The sequence below is a fragment of the Columba livia genome, chromosome 6, assembly GCF_036013475.1.
Source record: "Columba livia isolate bColLiv1 breed racing homer chromosome 6, bColLiv1.pat.W.v2, whole genome shotgun sequence".
In the NCBI taxonomy this organism is placed as follows: domain Eukaryota; kingdom Metazoa; phylum Chordata; class Aves; order Columbiformes; family Columbidae; genus Columba; species Columba livia.
In genome coordinates this window covers 40,519,469-40,534,431 of record NC_088607.1, presented here as the reverse complement: position 1 = coordinate 40,534,431, position 14,963 = coordinate 40,519,469, and positions in this window count along the sequence as shown.

The window sequence follows — 14,963 nt, the reverse complement described above, 5'->3', positions numbered from 1 at the left end:
CCTCCATCTCACTCCTGCAGCCCAACACTACTTTTTATTCTTCCTTCCCTTTCTCCTGCTCCCTTCGCTTTCTCCCTTTGTCCCATATCTTTCTTCCTGACTTGTCTTTTCAAGACCTTGGGACAAATTGGCCCCAGGTCTGGGCATGGTTTGACCAATTTTCAGAGGCCTGGCTGGTGACAGCAGGGACAGCAGGTAGTGACAGGCCCGGGGCTGACAGGCTCCCCATCCCCTAGGGGGCGCCTGGCTGCCACACCCAGCTGACATAGAACCTTTGTCACAATGCCCGCTACCGTGGCGAGTATGTGGTGACTCTGCAGGTGACAGGGACACTGCAGGACTTGGTGTTAGTTCAGCAATTTCTCACTTCCCCAAAGAAGCGGAATTCTGCAAATGGCTGCCTTTGCTCTTGAAAGGATGTCATCCCGTGGGTGTTTGGTAACATACACTGAAAACCAGAGCAGAAATGGTGGAATATGCGCATGATAAGCATGGTCCCTGCACCAAAGCACCATGACTCAGTCTGAGAGATCTGCAGCTTGTGTTTTTGTACAGCCAGCAGATTGTGGAAGCACAGTATAAAAACCATCCTTATGGAGAGATCTGCATATTTTAGGCTTAGTCTAAGTGTCTCAAGTAGCTGGGGTTTTTGCTTGGGCCTAATCCATACGGTCTTATGGCCTTACTCCTAGTCTGATGATGAATGTGCTAGAAACTATACAGCAAAAAAATGTCCTGCAGCCTAGCCTTGCTTTGCCTGTCCTTGCCTGTCCTTGCCTTGCCTTATTTCCTTCTCATCCTGTTCTCTGTCCCATCCTCTCTCACTAACCCCTTGTCTGGCTGCATATCTCTTCTTTCCTTTTCTCTCACTCTCCTGCTTCCTGCCTCTTTTCTTGCAATTCCTCCATCTCACTCCTGCAGCCCAACACTACTTTTTATTCTTCCTTCCCTTTCTCCTGCTCCCTTTGCTTTCTCCCTCTGTCCCATATCTTTCTTCCCGACTTGTCTGTTGGAGACTTTGGGCCAAATTTGCCCCAAGTCTGGGCATGGTTTGACCAATATTCAGAGGCCTGGCTGGTGACAGCAGGGACAGCAGGCAGTGACAGGCCCGGGGCTTACAGGCTCCCCATCCCCTAGGGGGCGCCTGGCTGCCACACCCAGCTGACATAGAACCTTTGTCACAATGCCCGCTACCGTGGCGAGTATGTGGTGACTCTGCAGGTGACAGGGACACTGCAGGACTTGGTGTCAGCTCAGCCATTTCTCACTTCCCCAAAGAAGCGGAATTCTGTGAATTGCTGCCTTCTGCAAATTGCTGCCTTTGCTCCTGAAAGGATGTCGTCAAGTTGGTGTTTTGGTGTCATACACTGAAAACCAGAGTAGAAATGGTGAAATATTCCCATGATATGCATGGTCCCTGCACCAAAGCACCATGACTAAGCCTAAGGAGATCTGCAGCTTATTTTTTTGTACTGCCAGCAGATTATGGAAGCACAGTATAAAAACGATCCTTATGGAGAGATCTGCGTAATTTAGGCTTAATCTAAGTGTCTCAAGTAGCTGGGGTTTTTGCTTGGGCCTAATCCATGCGGTCTTATGGCCTTACTCCTAGTCTGAAGACGAATGTGCTAGAAACTATCATGCGAAAAAATGTCCTGCAGCCTAGCCTTGCTTTGCCTGTCCTTGCCTGTCCTTGCCTTGCCTTATTTCCTTCTCATCCTGTCCTCTGTCCCATCCTCTCTCACTAACCCCTTGTCTGGCTGCATGTCTCTTCTTTCCTTTTCTCTCAGTCTCCTGCTTCCTGCCTCTTTAAAGGCAATTCCTCCATCCCACTCCTGCAGCCCAACACTACTTTTTATTCTTCCTTCCCTTTCTCCTGCTCCCTTCGCTTTCTCCCTCTGTCCCATATCTTTCTTCCCGACTTGTCTTTTCAAGACTTTGGGCCAAACTGGCCCCAAGTCTGGGCATTGTTTGACAAGTTTTCAGAGGCCTGGCTGGTCCCAGCAGGGACCGCCGGCAGTGACAGGCCCGGGGCTTACAGGCTCCCCATCCCCTAGGGGGCGCCTGGCTGCCACACCCAGCTGACATAGAACCTTTGTCACAATGCCCGCTACTGTGGCGAGTATGTGGTGACTCTGCAGGTGACAGGGACACTGCAGGACTTGGTGGCAGCTCAGCAATTTCTCACTTCCCCAAAGAAGCGGAATTCTGCAAATTGCTGCCTTTGCTCTTGAAAGGATATCATCAGGTGGGTGTTTTGTTGTCATACTCTGAATACCAGAGCAGAAATGGTGAAATATTCCCATGATATGCATGGTCCCTGCAACAAAGCACCGTGACTCAGCCTAAGAGATCTGCAGCTTATTTTTTTGTACTGCAGCAGATTGTGGAAGCAGAGTATAAAAACCATCCTTATGGAGAGATCTGCGTATTTTAGGCTTAGTCTAAGTGTCTCAAGTAGCCGGGGTTTTTGCTTGGGCCTAATCCATAAGGTCTTATGGCCTTACTCCTAGTCTGAAGACGAATGTGTTAGAAACTATAAAGTTAAAAAATGTCCTGCAGCCTAGCCTTGCTTTGCCTGTCCTTGCCTTGCCTTATTTCCTTCTCATCCTGTTCTCTGTACCATCCTCTCTCACTAACCACTCGTGTGACTGCATGTCTCTTCTTTCCTTTTCTCTCACTCTCCTGCTTCCTGCCTCTTTTCTTGCAATTCCTCCCTCTCACTCCTGCAGCCCAACACTACTTTTTATTCTTCCTTCCCTTTCTCCTGCTCCCTTCGCTTCCTCCCTCTGTCCCATATCTTTCTTCCCGACTTGTCTTTTCAAGACTTTGGGCCAAATTGGCCCCAAGTCTGGGCATGGTTTGACCAATTTTCAGAGGCCTGGCTGGTGACAGCAGGGACAGCAGGCAGTGACAGGCCCGGGGCTGGCAGGCTCCCCATCCCCTAGGGGGCGCCTGGCTACCACACCCTGCTGACATAGAACCTTTGTCACAATGCCCACTACCGTGGCTAGTATGTCGTGACTCTGCAGGTGACAGGGACACTGCAGGACTTGGTGTTCAGCTCAGCAATTTCTCACTTCCCCAAAGAAGCGGAATTCTGCAAATTGCTGCCTTTGCTCTTGAAAGGATATCATCAGATAGGTGTTTTGGTGTCATACACTGAAAACCAGAGCAGAAATGGTGAAATATTCCCATGATATGCATGGTCCCTGCACCAAAGCACCATGACTCAGCCTAAGGAGACCTGCAGCTTATTTTTTTGTACTGCCAGCAGATTGTGGAAGCACAGTATAAAAACCATCCTTATGGAGAGATCTGCGTATTTTAGGCTTAGTCTAAGTGTCTCAGGTAGCTGGGGTTTTTGTTTGGGCCTAATCCATACGGTCCTCTGGCTTTCCTCCTCGTCTGAAGATGAATGTGCCTGAAACTATAAAGCAAAAAAATGTCCTGCAACCTAGCGTTGCCTTTCCTGTCCTTACCTGTCCTTGCCTTGCCTTGCCTTATTTCTTTCTCATCCTGTTCTCTGTCCCATCCACTCTCACTAACCCTTCGTCTGGCTGCATGTCTCTTCTTTCCTTTTGTCTCACTCTCCTGTTTCCTGCGTCTTTTCCTGCAATTCCTCCATCTCACTCCTGCAGCCCAACACTACCTATTATTCTTCCTTCCCTTTCTCCTGCTCCCTTCGCTTTCTCCCTCTGTCCCATATCTTTCTTCCCGACTTGTCTCTTGGAGACTTTGGGCCAAATTGGCCCCAAGTCTGGGCATGGTTTGACCAATTTTCAGAGGCCTGGCTGGTGACAGCAGGGACAGCAGGCAGTGACAGGCCCGGGGCTGACGGGCTCCCCATCCCCTAGGGGGCGCCTGGCTGCCACACCCAGCTGACATAGAACCTTTGTCACAATGCCCGCTACCGTGGCGAGTATGTGGTGACTCTGCAGGTGACAGGGACACTGCAGGACTTGGTGGCAGCTCAGCAATTTCTCACTTCCCCAAAGAAGCGGAATTCTGCAAATTGCTGCCTTCTGCAAATTACTGCCTTTGCTCTTGAAAGGATATCATCAGGTGGGTGTTTTGTTGTCATACTCTGAATACCAGAGCAGAAATGGTAAAATTTTTCCATGATATGCATGGTCCCTGCACTAAAGCACAATGACTCAGCCTAAGGAGATCTGCAGCTTATTTTTTTGTACTGGCAGCAGATTATGGAAGCACAGTATAAAAACCATCCTTATGGAGAGATCTGTGTATATTAGGCTTAGTCTAAGTGTCTCAAGTAGCTGGGGTTTTTGCTTGGGCCTAATCCATACGGTCTTATGGCCTTACTCCTAGTCTGAAGACGAATGTGTTAGAAACTATAAAGCTAAAAAATGTCCTGCAGACTAGCCTTGCTTTGCCTGTCCTTGCCTTGCCTTATTTCCTTCTCATCCTGTTCTCTGTACCATCCTCTCTCACTAACCACTCGTCTGGCTGCATGTCTCTTCTTTCCTTTTCTCTCACTCTCCTGCTTCCTGCCTCTTTTCTTGCAATTCCTCCCTCTCACTCCTGCAGCCCAACACTACTTTTTATTCTTCCTTCCCTTTCTCCTGCTCCCTTCGCTTTCTCCCTCTGTCCCATATATTTCTTCCCGACTTGTCTTTTCAAGACTTTGGGCCAAATTGGCCCCAAGTCTGGGCATGGTTTGACCAATTTTCAGAGGCCTGGCTGGTGACAGCAGGGACAGCAGGCAGTGACAGGCCCGGGGCTGGCAGGCTCCCCATTACCCTAGGGGGCGCCTGGCTGCCACACCCATCTGACAAAGAACCTTTTTCACAATGCCCGCTACCGTGGCGAGCTTGCGGTGACTCTCCAGGTGACAGGGACTTGGTGGCAGCTCAGCAATTTCTCAGTTCCCCAAAGAAGCGGAATTCTGCAAATTGCTGCCTTTGCTCTTGAATGGATGTCGTAAGGTCCGTGTTTTGGTGTCATACACTGAAACCAGAGCAGAAATAGTGAAATATTCCCATGATATGCATGGTCCCTGCACCAAAGCACCATGACTCAGCCTAAGGAGATCTGCAGCTTATATTTTTGTGCTGCCAGCAGATTGTGGAAGCAAAGTATAAAAACCATCCTTATGGAGAGATCTGCGTATTTTAGGCTTAGTCTAAGTATCTCAAGTAGCTGGGGTTTTTACTTGGGCCTAATCCATACGGTCTTATGGTCTTAATCCTAGTCTGAAGACGAATGTGCTAGAAACTATAAAGCGAAAAAATGTCCTGCAGCCTAGCCTTGCTTTGCCTGTTCTTCCCTGTCCTGGTCTTGCCTTATTTCTTTCTCATCCTGTTCTCTGTCCCATCCACTCTCACTAACCCCTCGTCTGGCTGCATGTCTCTTCTTTCCTTTTCTCTCACTCTCCTGCTCCCTGCCTCTTTTCCTGCAATTCCTCCATCTCTCTCCTGCAGCCCAGCACTACTTTTTATTCACAGAATCACATAATCACAGAATCACAGAATCACAGAATCGACTGGGTTAGAAAAGACCTCAGCGATCATCAAGTCCAACTCTTGGTCCAACTCTAGTCCGTTTACTAGATCATGGCACTAAGTGCCATGTCCAATCTCAGTTTAAAAACCTCTAGGGACGGCGAGTCCACTACCTCCATGGGCAGGCCATTCCAATGCCTGACCACTCTCTCTGTAAAGAATTTCTTTCTAATATCCAGTCTAAATTTCCCCTGGTAGAGTTTAAGCCCATGCCCCCTTGTCCTATTGCTAACTGCCTGGGAGAAGAGACCAATCCCCACCTGGCTATAACTTCCCTTCAAGTAGTTATAGAGAGTGATGAGGTCACCTCTAAGCCTCCTCTTCTCTAGACTAAACAACCCCAGCTCCCTCAGCCTCTCCCCATAGGGCTTGTGTTCAAGTCCCTTCACCAGTCGTGTTGCTCTTCTCTGGACCCACTCCAGCACTTCAATGTCTTTCCTGAACTGAGAGGCCCAGAACTGAACACAATACTCCAGATGTGGCCTCACCAATGCAGAGTACAGGGGAAGGATCACTTCCCTTGTCCTGCTGACCACGCTATTTTTGATACAGGACAGGATACCGTTGGCCTTCTTGGCCACCTGGGCACACTGTTGGCTCATGTTGAGCTTCCTGTCAATTAGTACCCCCAGGTCCCTTTCTGTCTGACTGCTCTCCAGCCACTCTGTGCCCAGCCTGTAGCGCTGCAGGGGGTTGTTGTGACCAAAGTGCAGCACCCGGCACTTGGCCTTATTGAATTTCATCCCATTGGAATCAGCCCATTTTTCCAGTCTATCCAGATCCCTCTGCAGAGCCCTCCTGCCTTCCAGTAGGTCGACACTCCCTCCCAACTTGGTGTCATCAGCAAATTTGCTGATGATGGTCTCAATCCCCTCATCTAAATCATCAATAAAGATGTTAAACAGGACTGGACCCAACACTGACCCCTGGGGAACACCACTAGTGACTGGCCGCCAGCTGGATGCAGCCCCGTTCACCAGCACTCTCTGGGCCCAGCCCTCCAGCCAGCTCTTAACCCAGCGTAGAGTACACTTGTCCAAGCCATGGGCTACCAGCTTTTGCAAGAGTATATTATGGGAGACAGTGTCAAAGACCTTGCTGAAGTCCAGATAGACCACATCCATGGCTTTCCCCTCATCCACCAGCTGGGTCACCTGATCATAAAAGGAGATCAGGCTGGTCAGACAGGACCTGCCCCTCCTAAACCCATGCTGGCTGGGTCTGATCCCTTGTCCATCCTGAAGGTGCTGTGTGATTCCACTCAGGATGATCTGCTCCATAACCCTGCCAGGCACCGAGGTCAGACTGACAGGCCTGTAGTTGCCAGGGTCAGCTCTGCAGCCCTTTTTGTGGACTGGGGTAACATTGGCCAATTTTCAATCATATGGGACCTCCCCAGTGAGCCAGGCCTGTTGGAAGATTATGGAGAGCGGCTTGGCAAGTTCTTCTGCTAGCTCCCTCATCACCCTAGGATGGATCCCATCTGGTCCCATAGACTTGTGAGGATCCAGATGGCTCAGTAAATCACCAACTATTTCCTCCTGGAATACAAGGGGCCTATTTGGCTTCCTATCTCTGTCAACCACCTCCAGAGATGAGTTGTCCTGAGGGCCACCTGTCTCACTGGTAAAAACTGAGGCAAAGTAGGTATTAAGTACCTCAGCTTTCTCCTCATCTTTGTTAACTATATTTCCTTCAGAGTCCAACAGAGAATGGAGGTTTTCCTTGCCCCTCCTTTTGTTATTAACATATTTGAAGAAGGACTTTTTATTATCCCTGACAGAATTGGCCAAGTTAACTTCAAATTGCACTTTTGTTTCCCTGATCTTTTTTCTGCATGATCTAGCTATTTCCATAAATCCTTCATAAGTAGCCAGGCCTTTTTTCCACAGTCGGTAAAGTCTCTTTTTATTTCTGATTTCATTCAGAATCTCCCTGTTTAGCCAAGCCGGTTGTCTTCCTCGCCAGCTAGCCTTTCGGCACACTGGTATAGCCTGTTCCTGTGCACTCAAAACCACCTGCTGGAAGCATGTCCAACCCTCCTGGGCCCGCTTGTTTTTAAGCATTGTTTCCCAGGGTATGCTCTGAACTAGACTTCTGAATAGGCAAAAATCTGCCCTCGGGAAGTCCAGCATAGAGTTTTTGTTAATGGTTCTCCCTGCATCTCTGAGTACTGAAAATTCTATTATTTCATGGTAGCTATGCCCCAGGCGGCCTCCAACCACTACATCTCCCACCAGCCTTTCTCTGTTTGTAAACAGTAGGTCTAGCGGGGTCTTGCCCCTGGTGGGCTCATTTACCAGCTGATGAAGGAAATTGTGCTCTATACACTCTAGGAACTTCCTAGACTGACTCTTCTGTGCAGTATTGACCTCCCAGCAGATATCCGGCAGGTTAAAGTCACCCACAAGAACAAGGGCCGTTGATTTTGAGACATCTGCCAGCTGCTTGTAGAATAATTCATCTCCTTCATTGTCCTGGTTGCGCGGTCTATAACAGACACCCACGAGGATGTCAGCCTTGTTGGACTTCCCCCTGATTCTGCTCCACAGGAACTCAACCTTGTCACTGCTGACCTCAAGTTTAACAGAGTCGAGTGACTCTCTAACATATAAAGCCACCCCTCCACCTCTCCTACCCTGCCTATCTTTTCTGAAGTACTTGTAGCCACACATAGCAGCACTCCAGTCATATGAGTCATCCCACCATGTTTCTGTGATGGCAACTATGTCATAGCTTTCCTGCTACACGATGGCTTCCAGCTTCTCTTGTTAGTTGCCCATACTGCGTGCATTAGTGTACATGCACGTCAAGTGGGCTGCTGATTTCCCTCTTAATTCAGGCTTTCCATTCTTCCTTCCCTTTCTCCTGCTACCTACGCTTTCTCCCTCTGTCCCATATCTTTCTTCCCGACTTGTCTTTTCAAGACTTTAGGCCAAATTGGCCCTAAGTCTGGGCATGGTTTGACCAATTTTCAGAGGCCTGGCTGGTGACAGCAGGGACAGCGGGCAGTGAAAGGATTGGCCTGACAGGCTCCCCATCCCCTAGGGGGATCCCCTAGGCTTAGTCTAAGTGTCTCAAGTAGCCGGTGTATTTGCTTGGGCCTAATCCATACGGTCTTATGGCTGTCCTCGTAGTCCGAGGACGAAGGTGCTAGAAAATATAAAGCAAAAAAATGTCCTGCAGGTGACAGGGACACTGCAGGACTTGGTGTCAGCTCAGCAATTTCTCACTTACCCAAAGAAGCGGAATTCTGCAAATTGCTGCCTTTGCTCTTGAAAGGATATCATCAGGTGGGTGTCTTGGTGTCACACTCTGAAAACCAGAGCAGAAATCTGAAATATTCTCATGATATGTATGGCCCATGCACCAAACCACCATGACTCAGCCTAAGAGATCTGCAGCTTATGTTTTTGTACTGCCAGCAGATTGTGGAAGCACAGTATAAAAACCATCCTTATGGAGAGATCTGCGTATTTTAGGCTTATCCTGAGTGTCTCAAGTAGCTGGGGTTTTTGCTTGGGCCTAATCCATAAGGTCTTATGGCCTTACTCCTAGTCTGAAGATGAATGTGCTAGAAACTATAAAGCAAAAACATGTCCTTCAGCCTAGCCTTGCTTTGCCTGTCCTTGCCTGTCCTTGCCTTGCCTTATTTCCTTCTGATCCTGATCTCTGTCCAGTCTCCTCTCACTAACCCCTCGTCTGGCTGCATGTCTCGTCTTTCCTTTTCTATCACTCTCCTACTTCCTCCCTCTTTAATGGCAATTCCTCCATCTCACTCCTGCAGCCCAACAGTACTTTTTATTCTTCCTTCCCTTTCTCCTGCTCCCTTCGCTTTCTCCCTCTGTCCCATATCTTTCTTCCCGACTTGTCTTTTCAAGACTTTGGGCCAAATTGGCCCCAAGTCTGGGCATGGTTTGACCAATTTTCAGAGGCCTGGCTGGTGACAGCAGGGACAGCAGGCAGTGACAGGCCGGGGGCTAACAGGCTCCCCATCCCCTAGAGGGCGCCTGGCTGCCACACCCAGCTGACATAGATCCTTTGTCACAATGCCCGCTACCGTGGCGAGTATGTGGTGACTCTGCAGGTGACAGGGACACTGCAGGACTTGGTGTCAGCTCAGTAATTTCACACTTCCCCAAAGAAGCGGAATTCTGCAAATTGCTGCCTTTGCTCTTGAAAGGATATCATCAGGTGGGTGTTTTGGTGTCATACTCTGAAAACCAGAGCAGAAATGGTGAAATATTCCCATGATATGCATGGTCCCTGCACCAAAGCACCATGACTCAGCCTAAGGAGATCTGCAGCTTATTTTTTTGTACTGCCAGCAGATTGTGGAAGCACAGTATAAAAACCATCCTTATGGAGAGATCTGCGTATTTTAGGCTTATCCTGAGTGTCTCAAGTAGCTGGGGTTTTTGCTTGGGCCTAATCCATAAGGTCTTATGGCCTTACTCCTAGTCTGAAGATGAATGTGCTAGAAACTATAAAGCAAAAACATGTCCTTCAGCCTAGCCTTGCTTTGCCTGTCCTTGCCTGTCCTTGCCTTGCCTTATTTCCTTCTCATCCTGTTCTCGGTCCCATCCTCTCTCACTAACCCCTCGTCTGGCTGCATGTCTCGTCTTTCCTTTTCTATCACTCTCCTACTTCCTCCCTCTTTAATGGCAATTCCTCCATCTCACTCCTGCAGCCCAACAGTACTTTTTATTCTTCCTTCCCTTTCTCCTGCTCCCTTCGCTTTCTCCCTCTGTCCCATATCTTTCTTCCCGACTTGCCTTTTCAAGACTTTGGGCCAAATTGGCCCCAAGTCTGGGCATGGTTTGACCAATTTTCAGAGGCCTGGCTGGTGACAGAAGGGACAGCAGGCAGTGACAGGCCCGGGGCTGACAGGCTCCCCATCCCCTAGCAGGCGCCTGGCTGCCACTCCCTGCTGACATAGAGCCTCTGTCACAATGCCCGCTACCGTGGCGAGTATGTGGTGACTCTGCAGGTGACAGGGACACTGCAGGACTTGGTGTCAGCTCAGCAATTTCTCACTTCCCCAAAGAAGCGGAATTCTGCAAATTGCTGCCTTTGCTCTTGAAAGGATATCATCAGGTGGGTGTTTTGGTGTCATACTCTGAACACCAGAGCAGAAATGGTGAAATATTCCCATGATATGCATGGTCCCTGCACCAAAGCACCATGACTCAGCCTAAGGAGATCTGCAGCTTATTTTTTTGTACTGCCAGCAGATTGTGGAAGCACAGTATAAAAACCATCCTTATGGAGAGATCTGCGTATTTTAGGCTTAGTCTAAGTGTCTCAAGTAGCTGGGGTTTTTGCTTGGGCCTAATCCATACGGTCTTATGGCTTTCCTCGTAGTCCGAGGACGAATGTGCTATAAACTATAAAGCAAAAAAATGTCCTGCAGCCTAGCCTTGCTTTGCCTGTCCTTGCCTGTCCTTGCCTTGCCTTATTTCCTTCTCATCCTGTTCTCTGTCCCATCCTCTCTCATTAACCCCTCTTCTAGCTGCATGTCTCGTCTTTCTTTTTCTATCACTCTCCTACTTCCTCCCTCTTTTCCTGCAATTCCTCCATCTCACTCCTGCAGCCCAACACTACTTTCTATTCTTCCTTCCCTTTCTCCTGCTCCCTTCGCTTTCTCCCTCTATCCCATGTCTTTCTTCCTAACTTGTCTTTTCAAGACTTAGGGCCAAATTGGCCCCTAGTCTGGGCATGGTTTGACCAATTTTCAGAGGCCTGGCTGGTGACATCAGGGACAGCAGGCAGTGACAGGCCCGGGGCTGATAGGCTCACCATCCCCTAGGGGGCGCCTGGCTGCCACACCCAGCTGACATAGAACCTGTGTCACAATGCCCGCTACCGTGTCATGTATGTGGTGACTCTGCAGGTGACAGGGACACTGCAGGACTTGGTGTCATTTCAGCAATTTCTCACTTCCCCAAAGAAGCGGAATTCTGCAAGTTGCTGCCTGTGCTCTTGAAAGGATATCATCAGGTGGGTGTTTTGGTGTCATACTCTGAAAACCAGAGCAGAAATGGTGAAATATTCCCATGATATGCATGGTCCCTGCACCAAAGCACCATGACTCAGCCTAAGGAGATCTGCAGCTTATTTTTTTGTACTGCCAGCAGATTGTGGAAGCACAGTATAAAAACCATCCTTATGGAGAGATCTGCGTATTTTAGGCTTAGTCTAAGTGTCTCAAGTAGCTGGGGTTTTTGCTTGGGCCTAATCCATACGGTCTTACGGCTTTCCTCGTAGTCAGAGGACGAATGTGCTAGAAAATATAAAGCAAAAAAATGTCCTGCAGCCTAGCCTTGCTTTGCCTGTCCTTGCTTGTCCTTGCCTTGCCTTATTTCCTTCTCATCCTGTTCTCTGTCCCATCCTCTCTCATTAACCCCTCTTCTAGCTGCATGTCTCGTCTTTCTTTTTCTATCACTCTCCTACTTCCTCCCTCTTTTCCTGCAATTCCTCCATCTCACTCCTGCAGCCCAACACTACTTTCTATTCTTCCTTCCCTTTCTCCTGCTCCCTTCGCTTTCTCCCTCTATCCCATGTCTTTCTTCCTAACTTGTCTTTTCAAGACTTAGGGCCAAATTGGCCCCTAGTCTGGGCATGGTTTGACCAATTTTCAGAGGCCTGGCTGGTGACATCAGGGACAGCAGGCAGTGACAGGCCCGGGGCTGATAGGCTCACCATCCCCTAGGGGGCGCCTGGCTGCCACACCCAGCTAACATAGAACCTTTGTCATAATGCCCGCTACCGTGTCATGTATGTGGTGACCTGCAGGTGACAGGGACACTGCAGGACTTGGTGGCAGCTCAGTAATTTCTCACTTCCCCAAAGAAACGGAATTCTGCAAATTGCTGCCTTTGCTCTTGAATGGATGTCGTAAGGTCGGTGTTTTGGTGTCATACACTGAAAACCAGAGCAGAAATGGTGAAATATTCCCATGATATGCATGGTCCCTGCACCAAAGCACCATGACTCAGCCTAAGGAGATCTGCAGCTTATTTTTTTGTACTGCCAGCAGATTGTGGAAGCACAGTATAAAAACCATCCTTATGGAGAGATCTGCATATTTTAGGCTTAGTCTAAGCCACTCAAGTAGCTGGGGTTCTTGATTGGGCCTAATCCATACGGTCTTATGGCCTTACTCCTAGTCTGAAGACGAATGTGTGAGAAACCATAAAGCAAAAAAATGTCCTGCAGCCTAGCCTTGCCTTGCCTTCCTTGCCTTGCCTTATTTCCTTCTCATCCTGTTCTCTGTCCAATCTCCTCTCACTAACCCCTCGTCTGGCTGCATGTCTCGTCTTTCCTTTTCTATCACTCTCCTGCTTCCTACCTCTTTTCCTGCAATTCCTCCGTCTCACTCCTGCAGCCCAACACTACTTTTTATTCTTCCTTCCCTTTCTCCTGCTCCCTTCGATTTCTCCCTCTGTCCAATATCTTTCTTCCCGACTTGTCTTTTCAAGACTTTGGGCCAAATTGGCCCCAAGTCTGGGCATGGTTTGACCAATTTTCAGAGCCCTGGCTGGTGACAGCAGGGACAGCAGGCAGTGACAGGCCCGGGGCTGACAGGCTCCCCATCCCCTAGGGGGCGCCTGGCTGCCACACCCAGCTGACATAGAACCTTTGTCACAATGCCCGCTACTGTGGCGAGTATGTGGTGACTCTGCAGGTGACAGGGACACTGTAGGACTTGGTGTCAGCTCAGCAATTTCTCACTTCCCCAAAGAAGCGGAATTCTGCAAATAGCTGCCTTTGCTCTTGAAAGGATATCATCAGGTGGCTGTTTTGGTGTCATACTCTGAAAACCAGAGCAGAAATGGTGAAATATTCCCATGATATGCATGGTCCCTGCACCAAAGCACCATGACTCAGCCTAAGGAGATCTGCAGCTTATTTTTTTGTACTGCCAGCAGCTTGTGGAAGCACAGTATAAAAACCATCCTTATGGAGAGATCTGCGTATTTTAGGCTTAGTCTAAGTGTCTCAAGTAGCTGGGGTTTTTGCTTGGGCCTAATCCATACGGCCTTATGGCCTTACTCCTAGTCTGAAGACGAATGTGCTAGAAACTATAAAGCGAAAAAATGTCCTGCAGCCTAGCCTTGCTTTGCCTGTCCTTGCCTTGCCTTATTTCCTTCTCATCCTGTTCTCTGTCCCATCCTCTCTCACTAACCCCTCGTCTGGCTGCATGTCTCTTCTTTCCTTTTCTCTCACTCTCCTGCTTCCTGCCTCTTTTCCTGCAATTCCTCCATCTCACTCCTGCAGCCCAACACTACTTTTTATTCTTCATTCCCTTTCTCCTGCTCCCTTCACTTTCTCCCTCTGTCCCATATCTTTCTTCCTGACTTATCTTTTCAAGACTTTGGGCCAAATTGGCCCCAAGTCTGGGCATGGTTTGACCAATTTTCAGAGGCCTGGCTGGTGACAGCAGGGACAGCAGGCAGTGACAGGCCTGGGGTTAACAGGCTCCCCATTCCCTAGGGGGCGCCTGGCTGCCACACCCAGCTGACATAGAACCTTTGTCACTATGCCCGCTACCGTGGCGAGTATGTGGTGACCCTGCAGGTGACAGGGATACTGCAGGACTTGGTGTCAGCTCAGCAATTTCTCACTTCCCCAAAGAAGCGGAATTCTGCAAATTGCTGCCTTTGCTCTTGAAAGGATATCATCAGGTGGGTGTTTTGGTGTCATACTCCGAAAACCAGAGCAGAAATGGTGAAATATTCCCATGATATGCATGGTCCCTGCACCAAAGCACCATGACTCAGCCTAAGGAGATCTGCATCTTATTTTTTTGTACTGCCAGCAGATTGTGGAAGCACAGTATAAAAACCATCCTTATGGATAGATCTGCGTATTTTAGGCTTAGTCTAAGCATCTCAAGTAGCTGGGGTTTTTGCTTGGGCCTAATCCATACGGTCTTATGGCCTTACTCCTAGTCTGAAGACGAATGTGCTAGAAACTATAAAGCAAAAACATGTCCTTCAGCCTATCCTAGCTTTGCCTGTCCTTGCCTGTCCTTGCCTTGCCTTATTTCCTTCTCATCCTGTTCTCTGTCCCATCCTCTCTCACTAACCCCTCGTCTGGCTGCATGTCTCTTCTTTCCTTTTCTCTCACTCTCCTGCTTCCTGCCTCTTTAATGGCAGTTCCTCCATCTCACTCCTGAAGCCCAACACTACTTTTTATTCTTCCTTCCCTTTCTCCTGCTCCCTTCGCTTTCTCCCTCTGTCCCATATCTTTCTTCCCAACTTGTCTTTTCAAGATTTTGGGCCAAATTGGCCCCAAGTCTGGGCATGGTTGGACCAATTTTCAGAGGCCTGGCTGGTGACAGCAGGGACAGCAGGCAGTGACAGGCCCGGGGCTGACAGGCTCCCCATCCCCTAGGGGGCGCCTGGCTGCCAAACCCTCCTGACATACAACCTT